Source organism: Pempheris klunzingeri, chromosome 10 (assembly GCF_042242105.1).
Source record: "Pempheris klunzingeri isolate RE-2024b chromosome 10, fPemKlu1.hap1, whole genome shotgun sequence".
NCBI classification, from domain to species: Eukaryota; Metazoa; Chordata; class Actinopteri; order Acropomatiformes; family Pempheridae; genus Pempheris; species Pempheris klunzingeri.
Window position 1 is genome coordinate 6249445 of NC_092021.1, and position 12268 is coordinate 6261712.

The following is a 12268-nucleotide window of genomic DNA, read 5'->3' on the forward strand; positions in this document are numbered from 1 at the left end:
TGAAAACGGTAATGAAAGGCAGAACCAAGGTCATGCAATTTCATTCAACTCTTCCTATGTAACTTTGGGAAAAGTGTAAAAGCTGTGGCGCCGTGGCTTAGTTGGTCAAAGTGCCTGTCTAGTAAACAGGAGATCCTGGGTTCAAATCCCAGCGGTGCCTGCTGATACCTCTTTCTTTTTCCGTTTCCTTGGGCCTGAAACCATGAAAACCTCATTTGAAGTCAATGCAGCACTAAGCAAAGGTCAAAAGGACAAGAATGCAGCCGTCTGCAGAATGACTTTGGTAAGACTTGATGCCAATAGCTTTCACCAGAGTATAGAGCTCTCTGTTTTTACTCAAAACGGACATGAAAGACAGAAACGAGCTGATTGAATTTCATTCAGCACTTCCCATATAACTTTATGAAAAGTAAAAGGAGCAGGTGGAGGCACCGTGGCTTAGTTGGTCAAAGTCCCTGTCTTGTAAACAGGAGATCCTGGGTTCAAATCCCAGCGGTGCCTGCTTTATCTTCCTTTCCAGCACTAATAACCTTCCCAATGTTTGAAATGGCAAGAACCTCATTTGAAACCGATGCAGCAAAAGGCAACCGGACAAGAATGTAGCCGGCAGCAGAATGACTTGATACCAATGTTTGTCACCAGAGTACTTGAATGCCTTTGCCAACAGTGGGTGCTGTGGTTTAATTGGTGAAAGTGCCTGCCTTGTAAACGGGAGAGATTTGGTTTGAATCCCAGCCATGCCTTTATGCGTCCATGGTAGCCATTACTTATTTAATCCTGGGAGAGGAAAAATGGACCAGGTTTTCGGTAGTTACCTCCAACATCCTATGAACACATCATCTCAGTGGTTTCTAAAGTCTATGGACAATGGCGTCTGTCCTGCCAGTGTCTTCGGAAACTGCTATCAGACGCTCCTCTAAACCATGCAATACAAGCAAGCAGTGCTGCCAGGCCCACGTTGGAGTTGAAATCCACTGCTGAAACACAACGAAAAGCCGCCTGACAGCAGAATTGTGATGGATAGGTTCATTGACACTCACAGTGTGTTTGAAACTGCATATAACACGGGAGAGACACTGACCTGAAATGAGCTTTTTTGCATCCACAACCAAGGATTGGCGTTGCAGTCAATGCAGTGACCAAGACCCATGGGACAAAATTCTGGCCTCTATCCGACAAGGGATTGTAGGATTGTAGGACTGGAGTGAAGGATCGGTCCCACTCTTTACAGCCTTAATTGCAACAACAGGACTAGGTTTTGAGGTATCATGGAGCAGAGCTTGGAAGAAGAGGCCACAGCCTTTGTTGAATGCCCACTTTGGGGACTAGGCAAGTCTCTGTGGCGCAATCGGCCAGCGCGCTCGGCTGTTAACCGAGAGGATGGTGGTTCGAGCCCACCCAGGGACTAAAACTTGTTTGCGGCTGTGCAGCAAGAGTTCTGGTCGTGCCCTTGGAACTTGACGTGCAGCCTGGACCTGGCTAGAAGGCCCGAGCTCTTCCTTGTGGCTTCAGAGGTGTTGGCTTTTGTGCTTCTGCTTGCCAGCCTTGAATTGAACAAGGAGTCTTTCAAGGCACTTTGCTGTCAATGTCTTTTTTTGCTTTTTAACTGAAAACGGTAATGAAAGGCAGAACCAAGGTCATGCAATTTCATTCAACTCTTCCTATGTAACTTTGGGAAAAGTGTAAAAGCTGTGGCGCCGTGGCTTAGTTGGTCAAAGTGCCTGTCTAGTAAACAGGAGATCCTGGGTTCAAATCCCAGCGGTGCCTGCTGATACCTCTTTCTTTTTCCGTTTCCTTGGGCCTGAAACCATGAAAACCTCATTTGAAGTCAATGCAGCACTAAGCAAAGGTCAAAAGGACAAGAATGCAGCCGTCTGCAGAATGACTTTGGTAAGACTTGATGCCAATAGCTTTCACCAGAGTATAGAGCTCTCTGTTTTTACTCAAAACGGACATGAAAGACAGAAACGAGCTGATTGAATTTCATTCAGCACTTCCCATATAACTTTATGAAAAGTAAAAGGAGCAGGTGGAGGCACCGTGGCTTAGTTGGTCAAAGTCCCTGTCTTGTAAACAGGAGATCCTGGGTTCAAATCCCAGCGGTGCCTGCTTTATCTTCCTTTCCAGCACTAATAACCTTCCCAATGTTTGAAATGGCAAGAACCTCATTTGAAACCGATGCAGCAAAAGGCAACCGGACAAGAATGTAGCCGGCAGCAGAATGACTTGATACCAATGTTTGTCACCAGAGTACTTGAATGCCTTTGCCAACAGTGGGTGCTGTGGTTTAATTGGTGAAAGTGCCTGCCTTGTAAACGGGAGAGATTTGGTTTGAATCCCAGCCATGCCTTTATGCGTCCATGGTAGCCATTACTTATTTAATCCTGGGAGAGGAAAAATGGACCAGGTTTTCGGTAGTTACCTCCAACATCCTATGAACACATCATCTCAGTGGTTTCTAAAGTCTATGGACAATGGCGTCTGTCCTGCCAGTGTCTTCGGAAACTGCTATCAGACGCTCCTCTAAACCATGCAATACAAGCAAGCAGTGCTGCCAGGCCCACGTTGGAGTTGAAATCCACTGCTGAAACACAACGAAAAGCCGCCTGACAGCAGAATTGTGATGGATAGGTTCATTGACACTCACAGTGTGTTTGAAACTGCATATAACACGGGAGAGACACTGACCTGAAATGAGCTTTTTTGCATCCACAACCAAGGATTGGCGTTGCAGTCAATGCAGTGACCAAGACCCATGGGACAAAATTCTGGCCTCTATCCGACAAGGGATTGTAGGATTGTAGGACTGGAGTGAAGGATCGGTCCCACTCTTTACAGCCTTAATTGCAACAACAGGACTAGGTTTTGAGGTATCATGGAGCAGAGCTTGGAAGAAGAGGCCACAGCCTTTGTTGAATGCCCACTTTGGGGACTAGGCAAGTCTCTGTGGCGCAATCGGCCAGCGCGCTCGGCTGTTAACCGAGAGGATGGTGGTTCGAGCCCACCCAGGGACGAAAACTTGTTTGCGGCTGTGCAGCAAGAGTTCTGGTCGTGCCCTTGGAACTTGACGTGCTGCCTGGACCTGGCTAGAAGGCCCGAGCTCTTCCTTGTGGCTTCAGAGGTGTTGGCTTTTGTGCTTCTGCTTGCCAGCCTTGAATTGAACAAGGAGTCTTTCAAGGCACTTTGCTGTCAATGTCTTTTTTTGCTTTTTAACTGAAAACGGTAATGAAAGGCAGAACCAAGGTCATGCAATTTCATTCAACTCTTCCTATGTAACTTTGGGAAAAGTGTAAAAGCTGTGGCGCCGTGGCTTAGTTGGTCAAAGTGCCTGTCTAGTAAACAGGAGATCCTGGGTTCAAATCCCAGCGGTGCCTGCTGATACCTCTTTCTTTTTCCGTTTCCTTGGGCCTGAAACCATGAAAACCTCATTTGAAGTCAATGCAGCACTAAGCAAAGGTCAAAAGGACAAGAATGCAGCCGTCTGCAGAATGACTTTGGTAAGACTTGATGCCAATAGCTTTCACCAGAGTATAGAGCTCTCTGTTTTTACTCAAAACGGACATGAAAGACAGAAACGAGCTGATTGAATTTCATTCAGCACTTCCCATATAACTTTATGAAAAGTAAAAGGAGCAGGTGGAGGCACCGTGGCTTAGTTGGTCAAAGTCCCTGTCTTGTAAACAGGAGATCCTGGGTTCAAATCCCAGCGGTGCCTGCTTTATCTTCCTTTCCAGCACTAATAACCTTCCCAATGTTTGAAATGGCAAGAACCTCATTTGAAACCGATGCAGCAAAAGGCAACCGGACAAGAATGTAGCCGGCAGCAGAATGACTTGATACCAATGTTTGTCACCAGAGTACTTGAATGCCTTTGCCAACAGTGGGTGCTGTGGTTTAATTGGTGAAAGTGCCTGCCTTGTAAACGGGAGAGATTTGGTTTGAATCCCAGCCATGCCTTTATGCGTCCATGGTAGCCATTACTTATTTAATCCTGGGAGAGGAAAAATGGACCAGGTTTTCGGTAGTTACCTCCAACATCCTATGAACACATCATCTCAGTGGTTTCTAAAGTCTATGGACAATGGCGTCTGTCCTGCCAGTGTCTTCGGAAACTGCTATCAGACGCTCCTCTAAACCATGCAATACAAGCAAGCAGTGCTGCCAGGCCCACGTTGGAGTTGAAATCCACTGCTGAAACACAACGAAAAGCCGCCTGACAGCAGAATTGTGATGGATAGGTTCATTGACACTCACAGTGTGTTTGAAACTGCATATAACACGGGAGAGACACTGACCTGAAATGAGCTTTTTTGCATCCACAACCAAGGATTGGCGTTGCAGTCAATGCAGTGACCAAGACCCATGGGACAAAATTCTGGCCTCTATCCGACAAGGGATTGTAGGATTGTAGGACTGGAGTGAAGGATCGGTCCCACTCTTTACAGCCTTAATTGCAACAACAGGACTAGGTTTTGAGGTATCATGGAGCAGAGCTTGGAAGAAGAGGCCACAGCCTTTGTTGAATGCCCACTTTGGGGACTAGGCAAGTCTCTGTGGCGCAATCGGCCAGCGCGCTCGGCTGTTAACCGAGAGGATGGTGGTTCGAGCCCACCCAGGGACGAAAACTTGTTTGCGGCTGTGCAGCAAGAGTTCTGGTTGTGCCCTTGGAACTTGACGTGCAGCCTGGACCTGGCTAGAAGGCCCGAGCTCTTCCTTGTGGCTTCAGAGGTGTTGGCTTTTGTGCTTCTGCTTGCCAGCCTTGAATTGAACAAGGAGTCTTTCAAGGCACTTTGCTGTCAATGTCTTTTTTTGCTTTTTAACTGAAAACGGTAATGAAAGGCAGAACCAAGGTCATGCAATTTCATTCAACTCTTCCTATGTAACTTTGGGAAAAGTGTAAAAGCTGTGGCGCCGTGGCTTAGTTGGTCAAAGTGCCTGTCTAGTAAACAGGAGATCCTGGGTTCAAATCCCAGCGGTGCCTGCTGATACCTCTTCCTTTTCCGTTTCCTTGGGCCTGAAACCATGAAAACCTCATTTGAAGTCAATGCAGCACTAAGCAAAGGTCAAAAGGACAAGAATGCAGCCGTCTGCAGAATGACTTTGGTAAGACTTGATGCCAATAGCTTTCACCAGAGTATAGAGCTCTCTGTTTTTACTCAAAACGGACATGAAAGACAGAAACGAGCTGATTGAATTTCATTCAGCACTTCCCATATAACTTTATGAAAAGTAAAAGGAGCAGGTGGAGGCACCGTGGCTTAGTTGGTCAAAGTCCCTGTCTTGTAAACAGGAGATCCTGGGTTCAAATCCCAGCAGTGCCTGCTTTATCTTCCTTTCCAGCACTAATAACCTTCCCAATGTTTGAAATGGCAAGAACCTCATTTGAAACCGATGCAGCAAAAGGCAACCGGACAAGAATGTAGCCGGCAGCAGAATGACTTGATACCAATGTTTGTCACCAGAGTACTTGAATGCCTTTGCCAACAGTGGGTGCTGTGGTTTAATTGGTGAAAGTGCCTGCCTTGTAAACGGGAGAGATTTGGTTTGAATCCCAGCCATGCCTTTATGCGTCCATGGTAGCCATTACTTATTTAATCCTGGGAGAGGAAAAATGGACCAGGTTTTCGGTAGTTACCTCCAACATCCTATGAACACATCATCTCAGTGGTTTCTAAAGTCTATGGACAATGGCGTCTGTCCTGCCAGTGTCTTCGGAAACTGCTATCAGACGCTCCTCTAAACCATGCAATACAAGCAAGCAGTGCTGCCAGGCCCACGTTGGAGTTGAAATCCACTGCTGAAACACAACGAAAAGCCGCCTGACAGCAGAATTGTGATGGATAGGTTCATTGACACTCACAGTGTGTTTGAAACTGCATATAACACGGGAGAGACACTGACCTGAAATGAGCTTTTTTGCATCCACAACCAAGGATTGGCGTTGCAGTCAATGCAGTGACCAAGACCCATGGGATCGGTCCCACTCTTTACAGCCTTAATTGCAACAACAGGACTAGGTTTTGAGGTATCATGGAGCAGAGCTTGGAAGAAGAGGCCACAGCCTTTGTTGAATGCCCACTTTGGGGACTAGGCAAGTCTCTGTGGCGCAATCGGCCAGCGCGCTCGGCTGTTAACCGAGAGGATGGTGGTTCGAGCCCACCCAGGGACGAAAGCTTGTTTGCGACTGTGCAGCAAGAGTTCTGGTCGTGCCCTTGGAACTTGACGTGCTGCCTGGACCTGGCTAGAAGGCCCGAGCTCTTCCTTGTGGCTTCAGAGCTGTTGGCTTTTGTGCTTCTGCTTGCCAGCCTTGAATTGAACAAGGAGTCTTTCAAGGCACTTTGCTGTCAATGTCTTTTTTTGCTTTTTAACTGAAAACGGTAATGAAAGGCAGAACCAAGTTCATGCAATTTCATTCAACTCTTCCTATGTAACTTTGGGAAAAGTGTAAAAGCTGTGGCGCCGTGGCTTAGTTGGTCAAAGTGCCTGTCTAGTAAACAGGAGATCCTGGGTTCAAATCCCAGCGGTGCCTGCTGATACCTCTTTCTTTTTCCGTTTCCTTGGGCCTGAAACCATGAAAACCTCATTTGAAGTCAATGCAGCACTAAGCAAAGGTCAAAAGGACAAGAATGCAGCCGTCTGCAGAATGACTTTGGTAAGACTTGATGCCAATAGCTTTCACCAGAGTATAGAGCTCTCTGTTTTTACTCAAAACGGACATGAAAGACAGAAACGAGCTGATTGAATTTCATTCAGCACTTCCCATATAACTTTATGAAAAGTAAAAGGAGCAGGTGGAGGCACCGTGGCTTAGTTGGTCAAAGTCCCTGTCTTGTAAACAGGAGATCCTGGGTTCAAATCCCAGCGGTGCCTGCTTTATCTTCCTTTCCAGCACTAATAACCTTCCCAATGTTTGAAATGGCAAGAACCTCATTTGAAACCGATGCAGCAAAAGGCAACCGGACAAGAATGTAGCCGGCAGCAGAATGACTTGATACCAATGTTTTTCACCAGAGTACTTGAATGCCTTTGCCAACAGTGGGTGCTGTGGTTTAATTGGTGAAAGTGCCTGCCTTGTAAACGGGAGAGATTTGGTTTGAATCCCAGCCATGCCTTTATGCGTCCATGGTAGCCATTACTTATTTAATCCTGGGAGAGGAAAAATGGACCAGGTTTTCGGTAGTTACCTCCAACATCCTATGAACACATCATCTCAGTGGTTTCTAAAGTCTATGGACAATGGCGTCTGTCCTGCCAGTGTCTTCGGAAACTGCTATCAGACGCTCCTCTAAACCATGCAATACAAGCAAGCAGTGCTGCCAGGCCCACGTTGGAGTTGAAATCCACTGCTGAAACACAACGAAAAGCCGCCTGACAGCAGAATTGTGATGGATAGGTTCATTGACACTCACAGTGTGTTTGAAACTGCATATAACACGGGAGAGACACTGACCTGAAATGAGCTTTTTTGCATCCACAACCAAGGATTGGCGTTGCAGTCAATGCAGTGACCAAGACCCATGGGACAAAATTCTGGCCTCTATCCGACAAGGGATTGTAGGATTGTAGGACTGGAGTGAAGGATCGGTCCCACTCTTTACAGCCTTAATTGCAACAACAGGACTAGGTTTTGAGGTATCATGGAGCAGAGCTTGGAAGAAGAGGCCACAGCCTTTGTTGAATGCCCACTTTGGGGACTAGGCAAGTCTCTGTGGCGCAATCGGCCAGCGCGCTCGGCTGTTAACCGAGAGGATGGTGGTTCGAGCCCACCCAGGGACGAAAACTTGTTTGCGGCTGTGCAGCAAGAGTTCTAGTTGTGCCCTTGGAACTTGACGTGCTGCCTGGACCTGGCTAGAAGGCCCGAGCTCTTCCTTGTGGCTTCAGAGGTGTTGGCTTTTGTGCTTCTGCTTGCCAGCCTTGAATTGAACAAGGAGTCTTTCAAGGCACTTTGCTGTCAATGTCTTTTTTTGCTTTTTAACTGAAAACGGTAATGAAAGGCAGAACCAAGGTCATGCAATTTCATTCAACTCTTCCTATGTAACTTTGGGAAAAGTGTAAAAGCTGTGGCGCCGTGGCTTAGTTGGTCAAAGTGCCTGTCTAGTAAACAGGAGATCCTGGGTTCAAATCCCAGCGGTGCCTGCTGATACCTCTTTCTTTTTCCGTTTCCTTGGGCCTGAAACCATGAAAACCTCATTTGAAGTCAATGCAGCACTAAGCAAAGGTCAAAAGGACAAGAATGCAGCCGTCTGCAGAATGACTTTGGTAAGACTTGATGCCAATAGCTTTCACCAGAGTATAGAGCTCTCTGTTTTTACTCAAAACGGACATGAAAGACAGAAACGAGTTGATTGAATTTCATTCAGCACTTCCCATATAACTTTATGAAAAGTAAAAGGAGCAGGTGGAGGCACCGTGGCTTAGTTGGTCAAAGTCCCTGTCTTGTAAACAGGAGATCCTGGGTTCAAATCCCAGCGGTGCCTGCTTTATCTTCCTTTCCAGCACTAATAACCTTCCCAATGTTTGAAATGGCAAGAACCTCATTTGAAACCGATGCAGCAAAAGGCAACCGGACAAGAATGTAGCCGGCAGCAGAATGACTTGATACCAATGTTTGTCACCAGAGTACTTGAATGCCTTTGCCAACAGTGGGTGCTGTGGTTTAATTGGTGAAAGTGCCTGCCTTGTAAACGGGAGAGATTTGGTTTGAATCCCAGCCATGCCTTTATGCGTCCATGGTAGCCATTACTTATTTAATCCTGGGAGAGGAAAAATGGACCAGGTTTTCGGTAGTTACCTCCAACATCCTATGAACACATCATCTCAGTGGTTTCTAAAGTCTATGGACAATGGCGTCTGTCCTGCCAGTGTCTTCAGAAACTGCTATCAGACGCTCCTCTAAACCATGCAATACAAGCAAGCAGTGCTGCCAGGCCCACGTTGGAGTTGAAATCCACTGCTGAAACACAACGAAAAGCCGCCTGACAGCAGAATTGTGATGGATAGGTTCATTGACACTCACAGTGTGTTTGAAACTGCATATAACACGGGAGAGACACTGACCTGAAATGAGCTTTTTTGCATCCACAACCAAGGATTGGCGTTGCAGTCAATGCAGTGACCAAGACCCATGGGACAAAATTCTGGCCTCTATCCGACAAGGGATTGTAGGATTGTAGGACTGGAGTGAAGGATCGGTCCCACTCTTTACAGCCTTAATTGCAACAACAGGACTAGGTTTTGAGGTATCATGGAGCAGAGCTTGGAAGAAGAGGCCACAGCCTTTGTTGAATGCCCACTTTGGGGACTAGGCAAGTCTCTGTGGCGCAATCGGCCAGCGCGCTCGGCTGTTAACCGAGAGGATGGTGGTTCGAGCCCACCCAGGGACGAAAACTTGTTTGCGGCTGTGCAGCAAGAGTTCTGGTTGTGCCCTTGGAACTTGACGTGCTGCCTGGACCTGGCTAGAAGGCCCGAGCTCTTCCTTGTGGCTTCAGAGGTGTTGGCTTTTGTGCTTCTGCTTGCCAGCCTTGAATTGAACAAGGAGTCTTTCAAGGCACTTTGCTGTCAATGTCTTTTTTTGCTTTTTAACTGAAAACGGTAATGAAAGGCAGAACCAAGGTCATGCAATTTCATTCAACTCTTCCTATGTAACTTTGGGAAAAGTGTAAAAGCTGTGGCGCCGTGGCGCCGTGGCTTAGTTGGTCAAAGTGCCTGTCTAGTAAACAGGAGATCCTGGGTTCAAATCCCAGCGGTGCCTGCTGATACCTCTTTCTTTTTCCGTTTCCTTGGGCCTGAAACCATGAAAACCTCATTTGAAGTCAATGCAGCACTAAGCAAAGGTCAAAAGGACAAGAATGCAGCCGTCTGCAGAATGACTTTGGTAAGACTTGATGCCAATAGCTTTCACCAGAGTATAGAGCTCTCTGTTTTTACTCAAAACGGACATGAAAGACAGAAACGAGCTGTTTGAATTTCATTCAGCACTTCCCATATAACTTTATGAAAAGTAAAAGGAGCAGGTGGAGGCACCGTGGCTTAGTTGGTCAAAGTCCCTGTCTTGTAAACAGGAGATCCTGGGTTCAAATCCCAGCGGAGCCTGCTTTATCTTCCTTTCCAGCACTAATAACCTTCCCAATGTTTGAAATGGCAAGAACCTCATTTGAAACCGATGCAGCAAAAGGCAACCGGACAAGAATGTAGCCGGCAGCAGAATGACTTGATACCAATGTTTGTCACCAGAGTACTTGAATGCCTTTGCCAACAGTGGGTGCTGTGGTTTAATTGGTGAAAGTGCCTGCCTTGTAAACGGGAGAGATTTGGTTTGAATCCCAGCCATGCCTTTATGCGTCCATGGTAGCCATTACTTATTTAATCCTGGGAGAGGAAAAATGGACCAGGTTTTCGGTAGTTACCTCCAACATCCTATGAACACATCATCTCAGTGGTTTCTAAAGTCTATGGACAATGGCGTCTGTCCTGCCAGTGTCTTCGGAAACTGCTATCAGACGCTCCTCTAAACCATGCAATGCAAGCAAGCAGTGCTGCCAGGCCCACGTTGGAGTTGAAATCCACTGCTGAAACACAACGAAAAGCCGCCTGACAGCAGAATTGTGATGGATAGGTTCATTGACACTCACAGTGTGTTTGAAACTGCATATAACACGGGAGAGACACTGACCTGAAATGAGCTTTTTTGCATCCACAACCAAGGATTGGCGTTGCAGTCAATGCAGTGACCAAGACCCATGGGACAAAATTCTGGCCTCTATCCGACAAGGGATTGTAGGATTGTAGGACTGGAGTGAAGGATCGGTCCCACTCTTTACAGCCTTAATTGCAACAACAGGACTAGGTTTTGAGGTATCATGGAGCAGAGCTTGGAAGAAGAGGCCACAGCCTTTGTTGAATGCCCACTTTGGGGACTATGCCTTTGCCAACAGTGGGTGCTGTGGTTTAAGTCTCTGTGGCGCAATCGGCCAGCGCGCTCGGCTGTTAACCGAGAGGATGGTGGTTCGAGCCCACCCAGGGACGAAAACTTGTTTGCGGCTGTGCAGCAAGAGTTCTGGTCGTGCCCTTGGAACTTGACGTGCTGCCTGGACCTGGCTAGAAGGCCCGAGCTCTTCCTTGTGGCTTCAGAGGTGTTGGCTTTTGTGCTTCTGCTTGCCAGCCTTGAATTGAACAAGGAGTCTTTCAAGGCACTTTGCTGTCAATGTCTTTTTTTGCTTTTTAACTGAAAACGGTAATGAAAGGCAGAACCAAGGTCATGCAATTTCATTCAACTCTTCCTATGTAACTTTGGGAAAAGTGTAAAAGCTGTGGCGCCGTGGCTTAGTTGGTCAAAGTGCCTGTCTAGTAAACAGGAGATCCTGGGTTCAAATCCCAGCGGTGCCTGCTGATACCTCTTTCTTTTTCCGTTTCCTTGGGCCTGAAACCATGAAAACCTCATTTGAAGTCAATGCAGCACTAAGCAAAGGTCAAAAGGACAAGAATGCAGCCGTCTGCAGAATGACTTTGGTAAGACTTGATGCCAATAGCTTTCACCAGAGTATAGAGCTCTCTGTTTTTACTCAAAACGGACATGAAAGACAGAAACGAGCTGATTGAATTTCATTCAGCACTTCCCATATAACTTTATGAAAAGTAAAAGGAGCAGGTGGAGGCACCGTGGCTTAGTTGGTCAAAGTCCCTGTCTTGTAAACAGGAGATCCTGGGTTCAAATCCCAGCGGTGCCTGCTTTATCTTCCTTTCCAGCACTAATAACCTTCCCAATGTTTGAAATGGCAAGAACCTCATTTGAAACCGATGCAGCAAAAGGCAACCGGACAAGAATGTAGCCGGCAGCAGAATGACTTGATACCAATGTTTGTCACCAGAGTACTTGAATGCCTTTGCCAACAGTGGGTGCTGTGGTTTAATTGGTGAAAGTGCCTGCCTTGTAAACGGGAGAGATTTGGTTTGAATCCCAGCCATGCCTTTATGCGTCCATGGTAGCCATTACTTATTTAATCCTGGGAGAGGAAAAATGGACCAGGTTTTCGGTAGTTACCTCCAACATCCTATGAACACATCATCTCAGTGGTTTCTAAAGTCTATGGACAATGGCGTCTGTCCTGCCAGTGTCTTCGGAAACTGCTATCAGACGCTCCTCTAAACCATGCAATACAAGCAAGCAGTGCTGCCAGGCCCACGTTGGAGTTGAAATCCACTGCTGAAACACAACGAAAAGCCGCCTGACAGCAGAATTGTGATGGATAGGTTCATTGACACTCACAGT

At 46.9% G+C, this 12268-nt stretch overlaps 23 non-coding genes across 23 annotated transcripts; all 23 read left to right on the plus strand.

Moving 5' to 3' along the window:
• Positions 1–86: 86 nt before the first annotated feature.
• trnat-agu (transfer RNA threonine (anticodon AGU)) lies at positions 87–160 on the plus strand. Its single transcript has one exon. It is a non-coding gene; the product is annotated as a tRNA-Thr (tRNA).
• A 267-nt stretch (positions 161–427) lies between these two features.
• trnat-ugu (transfer RNA threonine (anticodon UGU)) lies at positions 428–501 on the plus strand. The gene has a single exon. It is a non-coding gene; the product is annotated as a tRNA-Thr (tRNA).
• An 832-nt stretch (positions 502–1333) lies between these two features.
• trnan-guu (transfer RNA asparagine (anticodon GUU)) lies at positions 1334–1407 on the plus strand. The gene has a single exon. It is a non-coding gene; the product is annotated as a tRNA-Asn (tRNA).
• A 286-nt stretch (positions 1408–1693) lies between these two features.
• trnat-agu (transfer RNA threonine (anticodon AGU)) lies at positions 1694–1767 on the plus strand. Its single transcript has one exon. It is a non-coding gene; the product is annotated as a tRNA-Thr (tRNA).
• A 267-nt stretch (positions 1768–2034) lies between these two features.
• Positions 2035–2108, plus strand: trnat-ugu (transfer RNA threonine (anticodon UGU)). The gene has a single exon. It is a non-coding gene; the product is annotated as a tRNA-Thr (tRNA).
• Positions 2109–2940: 832 nt separating this feature from the next.
• On the plus strand, positions 2941–3014 carry trnan-guu (transfer RNA asparagine (anticodon GUU)). Its single transcript has one exon. It is a non-coding gene; the product is annotated as a tRNA-Asn (tRNA).
• A 286-nt stretch (positions 3015–3300) lies between these two features.
• Positions 3301–3374, plus strand: trnat-agu (transfer RNA threonine (anticodon AGU)). The gene has a single exon. It is a non-coding gene; the product is annotated as a tRNA-Thr (tRNA).
• Positions 3375–3641: 267 nt separating this feature from the next.
• On the plus strand, positions 3642–3715 carry trnat-ugu (transfer RNA threonine (anticodon UGU)). Its single transcript has one exon. It is a non-coding gene; the product is annotated as a tRNA-Thr (tRNA).
• Positions 3716–4547: 832 nt separating this feature from the next.
• On the plus strand, positions 4548–4621 carry trnan-guu (transfer RNA asparagine (anticodon GUU)). The gene has a single exon. It is a non-coding gene; the product is annotated as a tRNA-Asn (tRNA).
• Positions 4622–4907: 286 nt separating this feature from the next.
• On the plus strand, positions 4908–4981 carry trnat-agu (transfer RNA threonine (anticodon AGU)). The gene has a single exon. It is a non-coding gene; the product is annotated as a tRNA-Thr (tRNA).
• A 266-nt stretch (positions 4982–5247) lies between these two features.
• On the plus strand, positions 5248–5321 carry trnat-ugu (transfer RNA threonine (anticodon UGU)). The gene has a single exon. It is a non-coding gene; the product is annotated as a tRNA-Thr (tRNA).
• Positions 5322–6095: 774 nt separating this feature from the next.
• trnan-guu (transfer RNA asparagine (anticodon GUU)) lies at positions 6096–6169 on the plus strand. Its single transcript has one exon. It is a non-coding gene; the product is annotated as a tRNA-Asn (tRNA).
• A 286-nt stretch (positions 6170–6455) lies between these two features.
• Positions 6456–6529, plus strand: trnat-agu (transfer RNA threonine (anticodon AGU)). Its single transcript has one exon. It is a non-coding gene; the product is annotated as a tRNA-Thr (tRNA).
• A 267-nt stretch (positions 6530–6796) lies between these two features.
• Positions 6797–6870, plus strand: trnat-ugu (transfer RNA threonine (anticodon UGU)). The gene has a single exon. It is a non-coding gene; the product is annotated as a tRNA-Thr (tRNA).
• An 832-nt stretch (positions 6871–7702) lies between these two features.
• trnan-guu (transfer RNA asparagine (anticodon GUU)) lies at positions 7703–7776 on the plus strand. Its single transcript has one exon. It is a non-coding gene; the product is annotated as a tRNA-Asn (tRNA).
• Positions 7777–8062: 286 nt separating this feature from the next.
• trnat-agu (transfer RNA threonine (anticodon AGU)) lies at positions 8063–8136 on the plus strand. Its single transcript has one exon. It is a non-coding gene; the product is annotated as a tRNA-Thr (tRNA).
• A 267-nt stretch (positions 8137–8403) lies between these two features.
• trnat-ugu (transfer RNA threonine (anticodon UGU)) lies at positions 8404–8477 on the plus strand. The gene has a single exon. It is a non-coding gene; the product is annotated as a tRNA-Thr (tRNA).
• Positions 8478–9309: 832 nt separating this feature from the next.
• Positions 9310–9383, plus strand: trnan-guu (transfer RNA asparagine (anticodon GUU)). Its single transcript has one exon. It is a non-coding gene; the product is annotated as a tRNA-Asn (tRNA).
• A 294-nt stretch (positions 9384–9677) lies between these two features.
• Positions 9678–9751, plus strand: trnat-agu (transfer RNA threonine (anticodon AGU)). Its single transcript has one exon. It is a non-coding gene; the product is annotated as a tRNA-Thr (tRNA).
• Positions 9752–10018: 267 nt separating this feature from the next.
• On the plus strand, positions 10019–10092 carry trnat-ugu (transfer RNA threonine (anticodon UGU)). Its single transcript has one exon. It is a non-coding gene; the product is annotated as a tRNA-Thr (tRNA).
• An 859-nt stretch (positions 10093–10951) lies between these two features.
• Positions 10952–11025, plus strand: trnan-guu (transfer RNA asparagine (anticodon GUU)). The gene has a single exon. It is a non-coding gene; the product is annotated as a tRNA-Asn (tRNA).
• A 286-nt stretch (positions 11026–11311) lies between these two features.
• trnat-agu (transfer RNA threonine (anticodon AGU)) lies at positions 11312–11385 on the plus strand. Its single transcript has one exon. It is a non-coding gene; the product is annotated as a tRNA-Thr (tRNA).
• Positions 11386–11652: 267 nt separating this feature from the next.
• On the plus strand, positions 11653–11726 carry trnat-ugu (transfer RNA threonine (anticodon UGU)). The gene has a single exon. It is a non-coding gene; the product is annotated as a tRNA-Thr (tRNA).
• Positions 11727–12268: the final 542 nt, after the last annotated feature.